The sequence below is a fragment of the Ochotona curzoniae genome, unplaced genomic scaffold (assembly GCF_017591425.1).
Source record: "Ochotona curzoniae isolate NIBS_2020 unplaced genomic scaffold, NIBS_Ocur_1.0 scaffold_1852, whole genome shotgun sequence".
NCBI classification, from domain to species: Eukaryota; Metazoa; Chordata; class Mammalia; order Lagomorpha; family Ochotonidae; genus Ochotona; species Ochotona curzoniae.
The window spans coordinates 13,009,877-13,018,905 of NW_024467087.1; positions in this window are offsets into that span (position 1 = coordinate 13,009,877).

Below are 9,029 nucleotides of genomic sequence, written 5' to 3' on the forward strand. Positions count from 1 at the left end.
CTGTCTTCTTCCCAAATCAACTTTATAACAGTTATGTCCTAATAACTTTCCTCTGAATAACAATCATGTTCAAGGTTTCTAAGAGGGTTCAATCCTTGACAATTTTCTTCTTCCATATACTTTCCTTGTATGGTCTTGGTCAGTTTTTAAGGGAAGATTTCCAACTTCAGCCCTGGTCCACTTACTGTATCTCAACTAGATGCGCCACAAACACCTCACTCAATTTAAAACTGGTGTGGGTTGAATTAAGTCTCCTCAAAATTCACGTGTTGAAGTCTTAACCCCTCTATCTGTACCAGAGATTGTGCCTGTATCTGGAGACAGGATCATTATAGAGGTAGTTAAGTTAAAATGAGGTCACAGAGGTGGCAGTGATCCAGGGTAAGTGGTGTTCTTCTAAACGGAAATTCGGAACACAGACACCGTAAGAGGGAAGGCCACCTGAAGACACAAAGACAGCACCACAAATCAAAGACACAGGCCTAAGGAGAAACTGATTCTGCTAACGCTTTGCTCTCTGACCTCATGCCTCCTGATGTATGAGCAAGTACATTTTCATCACTGAAGCCACATAGTCGTCAGTATTTTTGCGATAGTAACCATAGCAAATGCATGCAAACCCCAAACCTAACTTAATTCCCTGATTTCTTAGTGGATGATATTTCTATTTGCACTTTACCCAGGCACGTCATTGTTGTGCCCTTCAGATTCTCCTCTTATCCCCTCAACTGCTTTACTACCCCCATGTAATGAGACCCCAACCTCTAGTGATATGGTCACTCAGTGTCTACTGAAAGTATGTTCTCCATTGAGTCCTCTTTTCCATTGTCAGTTCAACCCACTTCACCTTCCATCTGAACTGTGCAATAGCTTCACAAAATATGTTTTGGACTCTCATCTCTCTCTTCTTTCATCTTTTATTCCACTACTAGTTTTTAAAATTTTTTATTTATTTTCATTTTATTTGAAAATGAGAGAGGTTCCTCCATCCACTACTTCGCTCTCCATGTGCCTATAACATGTAGGACTGGGCAAGGCCAAAGCAGAGACACAAAGCTGGTGCCTCACATAGGTTTCAGCAGCCCAACTCCTTAATCCCTCACTCACTGTTCCCACATCCCCACCCTGGTTTGCACGTACAGGGAGCTGGATTAAAAGTGGAGTTACGACTCAAACCAGACACTCTGATACATGATGCAGGCATACAGGTGACGTCCTACCTATTGCACCAGCCACTCCTCTGATGTATTCAGTCTTGGCTAACACATCTCTAACATCCAGAGCAGCAGCTGTCACCTAAGCAGTTGTTTCCTTTGAAAATTTCCCAAAAGGTCAACACAGGTTTTCTTTAAACATTCAAATGTTTTCAAATACAATGTGCCTTTGGCATTGGTGCTTGACATTTGAGATCTCTCCCTTGAGGTATTTATGACGTGCAGTGATTCCTGCTTTCACTGAGACTGATGTGCACAGTGAGACACCTATCGCCTTACACACCCTGAGCTGAGCCAAATGCTCAGTTTTCTACAGCTCAGAACATGGACTCTTTCCTATGAAATCAAAGCAATATTGTCTCTCACTCAGTATATATATATATATATATATATATATATATATATATACATATAAAGTTCTGGGCCCAGTGCAATGGCTCAGTGGCTAAATCCTCACCTTATAAGCACCAGGATCCCATATGTCTGCTGGTTCGTATTAGCTGCTCCACTTCCCACCCAGATCCTTGCTTGTGGCCCGTAAAAGCAATTGAAGATGGACCAAAGTCTTTGGGACCCTGCACCCGCATGCAAGTCCCAGCAGAAGCTCCTGGCTCCTGACTTTGGAACAGCTCAGTTCCGACCATTGCAGCCATATGGGGAATAAGCCAGTGGATGGAAGATATCTCTGTCTCTCATTTTCTCCATAAATCTGTTCTGCCAGCACAGCACAATAAAAATAAATAAATCTTTTTAAAAAATAAAAGTGTTCTGAAAATAAATGCAACTTCTGGAAATGAAAATGAGCAAAATGAAGGCAATAGGAGAAAAGAGATGTTTCATGTGCAGAATGCAGCGGACTCATGAGGCAAGTCACCTACTACAGTGATATCTGGGAACTCTAAGGTGCCACCTGCATAGCTGTTTGAAGAAAGCTAATTCTACACACTCTTTCTTTTATTAGGCATGCTTCCTCTGGAATAGGCAAAATACACGCTCACATGTATCCCCTGCACCTCTGTAGCTTGTTGTTTGTGTGGATAAAATGCAATAATAAAAAATTTGCTTCAGGTAGGAAAAATGAAAACTATAAACTAGCTGGCTCTTCTGTATAAATTATAACAAATTTCCCTCTTACAGAGATTAGGATAGAATCACCAATCTTTGTGTCTTGTCAGGCTGATTAAAATGTGATTCTACTGAAACATGAAAAAAAAAATCTCGAGAAAAGCCAAAGAAAGATTTGGGTCATATGGACAAGGACTTTAATTATCAGCTGTACACATTTTCAGGCTTTTGTGAAATCCCCAGGGTACCTGTCCCAGGTAACTGCTCTATTATGGAATTGAGTTGGAGAGGCCTTCTTTGTTGAGCGATTATAACTGAAAGTACCACTTATCCTAAAGTTCTGTCCTAAAGACAAGATCATAGGCACTATGCCAAGAACCCCATATATGCAGAAAAAATTTTAACATGTTTGAATAAGAAAGTATGCATTGGGGTAAAATTTCATGTTCAGGGTTGTCTTGAGATAATATTTTTAAAAGAAGGACCAACAATAGATACTTCACTTTATGAAAATAATGTCTATGTGGAAATATCTAAGATCCCTTCTAACACCACAATCCTTAAAATCAGAGACTGATGAAAATATTTTAACAGGTTCACTCAAGGGACAAATACAAATGAATTACTATGTAAAAATGTAAAAAATGTTAAGACTACATCTTGACCTGCTTTGGGACATTCCGGAAGTTAGAAGTAATCTTTGCAACCCTTTTGATGCTAAATTACTTAAAAATAATAAGGTTGTCTTGGTGTTGTAAATTTCTATTTCTCTTCCTGTTGTTAATTTTGCATTGTGGTTTTTCATTTAAGGGGATGCATAGTAACTGTGTAATGAAGACTATCATATCCAGGTATGATGATACAATGCAGTATGCATCTCTTTCAGGCCAAAGATGGAATCCCACTGAAACTGTTAAGCATATTTTGACAATAGGATGCTGGACTCTCTGCCACTGTCCATGCCCATAGTGATAGACATATGGTGTTTATGAAGAACTATTCTATAGTAATAATATAGGGGGAACTCAGTGAGGGGGAGAGAGAAGTTGGGGAGGTGATAAGGGAAATCTCAGAGCCTATGGAACTGTATCATAAAATGATGATAATAATAATAATAAAGTAAAAAATACGTTAATAACAAAACATAATGAATTTGGATGACATTCTCAATTAAACAAATGATACTGAGTTTAAATAGGAGGACCATGCCTAACTCATTCTATGAGGCCAAAGCCAGATGATAGTACAAGAAAGCTACTGTTTCTTATGGACATTGATGTAAAAAAATCTTCAGCAAAATACCAACAGCAAATTTAACTGTTTATATCCCAACTGAGTGGGATTTGGTCTTGCAGTGCAGAGATGGCTCAATAAATAAAAGTCAATTGATGGACCTTCATTATGGTGCAGTGGGTTAGGACTCTTCCTGCAACACTGGCATCCCATATCAGCATACCAGTTCCAGTCATGGATGCTCTGTTTCCCATCCATCTCCTTGCCACAGCTCTCGTGGGAGAGTAGGTTAAGATGCTGCTTGTGCTTCACATATTCTGGTTCAGGCCCCAGCCACTCTGCTCTAGCTTCCGGCTAACGCACATCCTGGAAGCAGTAGATTCTCTCTCAAGTGCTCCAGTCCCTGTCACCCATGACGGCGTGCCTGGCTCCTGGCTTCAGCCTGGTCCAGCCCTGGCTATTGTAAGCATGTAGGGGAATGAACAAGGGAAGGAAGATCTCTCTCTCTCTCTCTCTCATATTCTTCCTTTCAAATAAATTTTTAAAAATCTTTAAATAAGAGCAAAAGTGAAGTACTCACATTTTCTGACTTCAAAATTTACTACTAATTGATCGTAACTGATACAGTGCGGGGCTGAAATAAAAACAGACGTACAGACCAATAGAACAGAGAAGAAAACCTCGAAATCATGTATATAATAGATGATTAAAATATCTTCAACAATGATGTCAGCCAAGACATTTCAATGCAGAAAGTCTTTTTAAATAAATTGTGCCAAGGTAACAAAGTATCCACATAAAAAAGAAGGAAGTTCAACTTGCGTCTTATGCCATATACAAAAATTAATTCATAGTGGATCAAAGATTTAAGCATGAGACACGATTAGTATTTGTCTGCCAATTACAACCAGCACCCTCCTGAGTATTGGTGCTTCCCCTAAAATGGCTTTCTTAAAAAAAAGTGTGCTTATTTATTTATTTATTTATTTATTTATGAGAGAGAGAGAGAGAACCAGAGAAAGAGAGACCTTTCATCTACTGGTTCACTCCCACATATGGGTGCAACAGCAAGTGCTGGGCCACAGTGAAGCCATCCACCCCGCAACAGCTCATCCGAATCTTCCCCATAGGTGACGAGAATGCATGTACTCAAGCCATCACGTGCTATTTCTAAGGCGCATTAGCAGGGGAATGGATTGTAAACAGAGTAGCTAGGATTCACACGGGCATTATAATATTATAATATTGGAGGGAGGCAGGTGTGCAAAGCAGCAGCTCAACGTGTTGAACCATAGCAGCAACACCTCGAGAAGAGCTTGCTGGACGTTTGACTTTTGTAGCATGTAATACAGGCCAGATGCCACAATGGAAACAACCAACCACAGCAGCTCACCTGAGAGCTTTTCTTATTTAAAAATGATTATTTATTATCAATTTCCTTATTTGAAAGGGAAAGAGAGAGAGAGAGAGAGATCCATTTGCTACTTCACTCTAAATGCCTGCAGCAGCCAGGTCTGAATCTGGCTACAGCCAGGAGCCAGGAACTCCATCGTATTTTCCCACATGGCAGGGGCCCAGAAGCAGAGTGGCCCTAATACAGGAGGTACAGCATCTCAAGTAGTGGATAAGGAATTAAACATTAAGGATGTCATACAGCTCAAAATATGGTCCATAGCCCAGCAGCACTGGTATTACCTATAAACTTTGAGAAACAAAGAATTGCAAGATGGAGCTGGTGTGGTGGCACAGCAAGCTAATACTCCTACGGTGCAGTGCCAGCATCCCATATGGTCCCTGCTTTGTATCCTGGTTGCTCCATTTGTGAGCCACCTCCCTGCTTATGGTCTGGGAAAACAACAGAGGATGGCCCAAGTGTTTGGGCCCCTGCACCCACTTGGGAGACCTGGAAGAAGCTTCTGGCTCCTGCCGTTGCGGTCATTTGGGGACTGAACCAGTGGATGGAAGACCTTTCTCTCTGTCTCTCCTTCTCTCTGTAATTGGCCTTTCCGATAAAAATAAATCTTTAAAAAAAAAATGCAGGCCTCATCTCAGGCCTACTAAATTAGGCCCTGCATTTCAAAAAGTATCCAGCTATTTCTGTGCACCTTATGCTTTTTTTTTTTTCTTTAAGATTGACTCATTTTCAGTGGGAAGGCAGATGTGCCAAGAGAGGAAGAAACAGAAAGAACCTCTATTCACTAATTCAATCCCCAAATGGCTGCCACAGTCATAGCTGAACTTAGCTGAAGCCAGAAGCCAGGAGCCTCTTCCTGGTCTCCTACTTGGTTGCAGCGTTCCAAGGCTTTGGGCTGTCCTCCACTGCTTTCCCAGGCCACAAGCAGGGAGCTGGATCGGAAGTGTAGCAGCTGGGACATGAACCAGTCCCAACATGGGATGTCTGCACTTGAGGGTGCAAGACTAGCCTGTTGAGGCAATGCACCAGCCCCCATCTTAAGTTTAAGAAGCAATGCATCGGGCCCGGCGCGGTAGCGCAGTGGTTAAGGTCCTCGCCTTGCACGCCCGGGATCCCATATGGGCGCTGGTTCTATCCCGGCAGCCCCGCTTCCCTTCCAGCTCCCTGCCTGTGGCCTGGGAAAGCAGTCAAGGACGGCCCAAAGCCTTGGGACCCTGCACCCGCGTGGGAGACCTGAAAGAGGCTCCTGGCTTCGGATCAGCATAGCATCGGCCGTTGCGGCTCACTTGGGGAGTGAATCATCGGGTGGAAGATCTTCCTCTCTGTCTCTCCTCTCTGTATATTTGCCTTTCTAATAAAAAAATAATAAAAATAAATCTTTAAAAAAAAAAAAAAGAAGCAATGCATCATCTTTGAGTTCTCTTCCAATTCCAACCTTTTTATTTTTCTGTATCTGATAACTGTTAATGTTTATGAACTAGAAAGCATGTCACTGAAGAAATGTTTCCCAATAGCTGAAATTCAACACTCAGATCCAGGTAGCAAAAGATGGCTTTGCAGGGAAATGCAGAGAACACTGCCCAAATGTCCAAGGGGTGAGTTTGCTCTGACTGGCCACTTACAACCTAGAATTTTGCTCCAGGAGTGAGGCCAATCACAACTGCTTGTATCAGCTCTCATCCTTTAGGCTGCAGGAGAGTCAACTGAGTCAACTGGAGGGCTTGTTCCTCTGTAGATTGCTGAGCCCGGAGCACAGAATCTGAGGAGGATCTGGCTGTAATTTAACTTGCTTAGAAATGTGCTGAGGTTTCCAGTCCAGCAGTCAGCCCGGCCTCGCTTTCAGCCACTTACTGTCACCAAGCTGACCTGCCTGTCGGTGGCCATGACCCATGAACGTGGAAGCTTGATGTGTCTTCCCGGGATTTGCTGTGTCAGCTGGGATTGGCTGAGGCCCGCTTAGCAGCTGGGGAGCTTGGCTGGCTTTTTGGATTTACCAGATCCATTGCGGTATTCAGGGTGCATATCCTACCCTCTGCCCAAGCTGTTACAGCTTTTATGTATACAGTGTTTTCAAAGGCAGTCACCAAATTGAAACCACTTATAATCACAGGTGAACTTGGCCTTTATTGCGTATTTCCCTGCTGAGAGCCACCTCACCATAAGCGTTCTTGCTTTTCTGTACTTTGGGGTTTCAGAGTCCCTAGCCTTTCCTTCTTCTAGTAATCTGAATTTGACAGGGAAACGCATGTGCTAGAGGAAAGCAGCCTGTCTTAGATCATTGCAGAAATCTCCGGAGCCATATTACTGAAAAGTGATTTTAATTGTTATCAGTTCCTTGAGCCTGATCCCTCCCCAAATGTCTTAGTAAAGTGAGTCTTTCTTCCAAATTCTTCACTGGCCTTCTGCACTAGAAACTTGAGATGATGCTCCTCTAGTTGTTTGTAAGGAACCCTTCAAAGGCAAATAACATGGCCAGTTGCATAAATGACAGGTGAAGGGAGTTCTATGCGCATTTTATCTTGTAGTGACTCTAATAGCAGTGGTTTGGAAAGTTTGGTACAGGGTAAGTGATGAATTAAGGTATACCAGTTAACTTTCACTGAACAGGAAACTATCCCCAACCTCCAAATAAGCAACGTCATGCAGTGATTTCAGTGAAAACTTCCTGAGCATGTGGCTTGGGTAGGGTTCAGCTAGTGGTCTTCATGAGCTGTCATGGAAACTGTGGTCAGCTGCCAGATCAGCTATAGACTAGCCGGTCTAAGAGAACTGATCTCATATGCAAAGGCGTATGTCAGTTCTATGGGCTCTCAGCTTGCAGCAGCCCAATCTGGAGCTTGTTCACATAGTCCCTGGTCAGCGTTCCTGGCACAGGAGTAGGAGCTTGCAGGGCACTGAACTAGCATAAGCTGTCCATTTCTGCCTGTTATATTTGCCAACCCAAGGTGCAAAACCAACTCAACTTCAAGGGCAGTGGAAATAGACTCTACATTTTGGCTGGAGGAGCTGTAAAGTTCCATTGCAAGGAGGACAGGATAGAGGCAAGAAAGGAGGATTATGACCACTTTGCTGATACCGCAGGGGCCTTGAACATGCTGGTCCATGCTTCAAATGGGTAGATCACAACATAATGACCAACTTTTCTGAGAGGTCTTCTATTGCTCTGAGGAAACCTGAGGCCCAAGAGGGTTTGCAAGTGATGTTTACCCATCTCAAAGAAATTGCCCAATTACAACAGGTTGCTCAGTGCATGGTGAAACATTTGAGTATATTCTCTCATATTCTACAAGGCTGTCAACTCAAAGATGCAGGGGCGGGGAGAGGGATCCCCGTGCAGGACAATGCTTTCCCTCAGGCAGGGTGAGGGCAGCATCAGAAGCCTTCCACACATCTTCCCATCAGATAAACTTGTTATTCTCTACCTAAATCCCTCCCTTCCTTTTCATTCTTCTTTCATGTCATCTTGTAATTGCTTGATTTATGTGGTGGTTGGTGTCTTTCCATCACGTCTTTGGAACAAAAATAAAGGAATCAGTAAAGTCATTGTGTCCACAATGGTAGGCACAATGGACCACACAGATGGTAGGCCCTCAGCATATATATGTCCAAAGAATAAAGCGAATCAAAGATGGAGATGTTATAGCCTATTTGATTATGGAAAAGACCAAACATTTCAGAAAAAAAAGGTCAAAGTGCTGTATTGGCCATTGTGATACGAAGAACTCAGAAAACAATCAAAGGAGATCAATTAAAATGTCCAGGGAGCTTTTACCGCCTCCTGATGTCCTTAAGGCTCATGCTGAAGTGCTTTTTCTCCCTGAGAGTCTCCAATAGCTGGAACTAAAGCAAGTTGGGGCTTAAAAAGGATTCTGAAACTCAAAATGACTTATTTCAAACTACAAATCAAGGCCCATGGGTTGTCATTGGATTATTTTTTCTAGTTCTAATGCCTGTGTTAGAGTACTAGACATATACTCTTTGAGAAAACCTGTTAGATTGTGGACCCTTTTGGAGTTCAGATTCTTTTTAAATTAGGAACGCTATTGGTAAAATCAATACAAATATTCCAAAATCTGAAGAACTCCAAAAATCTGGAACATTTC